Source organism: Lipotes vexillifer, unplaced genomic scaffold (genome assembly GCF_000442215.2).
Source record: "Lipotes vexillifer unplaced genomic scaffold, Lipotes_vexillifer_v1.1 scaffold174, whole genome shotgun sequence".
Taxonomy (NCBI): domain Eukaryota; kingdom Metazoa; phylum Chordata; class Mammalia; order Artiodactyla; family Lipotidae; genus Lipotes; species Lipotes vexillifer.
Window position 1 is genome coordinate 787494 of NW_006785255.1, and position 1819 is coordinate 789312.

Sequence of the window (1819 nt, forward strand, 5' to 3'; positions counted from 1 at the left end):
TTATCATAAATATTTTAATATATTAGCTATGGTTAAGTTTTTTTTTTAAATCATATACTGTTTTTGGTCACCTCAGACTTTTTGAAAATATTATGTTCCAGAGCATAAATTTTTATCCCTTGCAATTAATCCAGAAGAGACACGTCTATTAGTTGTTTTTAAGCCATAAAAAGTGAAAAATGCACTTTTTTTCATTTGGAGATGAATTTTGACTTTGCTTTATTTCAAATAACTGAGAAGCAATTGGTCTTAGCAACTTTTAACTTCTGGGAAAGAAATGGCAGTTTTTGATGTTGGGGTGAGCATGTTTCCACTGCAAGGTAATAATTAGAAGCCCATCAATCCACAAGGTATTCAATAAATAGTTGTCGGTCCATTAATTACTTTTTCTGATTGATCAACACAAAATTGAGATTTCAGTCCTTTTTACCCACTGAGCAATATTTTACATTGAAGATGACTCAAATAGGAAAAATGAGTATAATTTCTGTGTTTTAGAAAAAATGTAGAGTTTTTTCTTGGTAAATTATACATAACATAAAGTTTACCATTTTAACCATTTTTGAGTGTACAGATCTGTGGCACTATGTATATTCATGTTGTTGCATAACCATCATCACCACCTATCTCCAGAAGTTTCCTATCTTTTCAACTGAAACTGGACCCATTAAACACTATAACTTCCCAAATGTCCCTCCCTCTAACACCTGGCGACCACCATTCTACTTCTTGTCTCTAAGAATTTGAGCACTCTAGGAATCTCATATGAATAGGATCATACAATATTTGTCCTTTTGTGACTGGCATATTTCAGATAGTATAATGCCTTCAAAGTCTGTCTATGTTATAGCCTGTGTCAGATTTCCCTCTTTTTATGACTGAATAATATTCCATTGTATGTATATGCCACATTTTGTATATTCATTCATCTGCCCATGGACAATTGGGTTGCTTCCTCCTTTTGGCTATCGAGAATAATGCTGCTGTGAACATGGGGTACAAATATCTGTTCAAGTCCCTACTTTCACTTCTTTTGGGTATATACCCAGCAGTGGAATTGCTGAGTCATATGGTAATTCCATGTTTTAGTTTTTTTAAGAAATTGCCAAACTGTTTTCCAAAAGTATAGTTTTGAATGTTTAATAAGCACTGGATGTTGTTAATGTTGACCTGGTAAATGATGCAAGATTTTTTTCATCCTGCTACAAGATATTATTCATGTCTTAGTTTAACTCTTTTTCTGCCCTATGATGCCTTCTCTGATTGCCAAAGCAGGCTTCTGATGCTAATTCTTCTCTGGTACCATTATAGTTTGTACATACCACAAAGTAGAGTAATTCTTTTTATGTCTGTCTCCCCATTAGACTGTAATCTTACAGAGGAAAGGAGTACTCTTTTTAACCTTTATACTTGCAGTGTCTTAAATTTCAACTGAATAAATGTTAAACAAATAAATAAAAATAACGTTCTTAAACTACATTCAGTATTTGCCTTCGTAGTATCGTGAATTCACAGTTTCTTCTACAGTGATTCTGTACTTACAATTTTGATGAAACACCATTATTTAGATCCCATTAATTTAGAGTAATTTTGGCAGAATCTGAGTTAGTATCACCTTTGTAACATCTATATCAGAATTTTTTGAAAACTCTGAAGTAAGATATTCTGTGAATTCATCTGAGCTTTGGTCCAACTGGTTCAAGTTAATAAAATTTCCGCATTTTATTTGATGGGACAACTAATGGGGAAATGATGAACACAGAGGATAAATGACTGACTCTAAGTTATGCCATGATTATCAGGGAAAGAGAGTAAGTTT

The 1819-nt window shown here is 32.9% G+C and overlaps 1 protein-coding gene across 1 annotated transcript in view; it reads left to right on the plus strand.

Annotated features, from left to right (window-relative positions):
• Positions 1 to 1819, plus strand: part of LRRC69 (leucine rich repeat containing 69) — a 95493-nt gene that overhangs the window by 20873 nt on the left and 72801 nt on the right.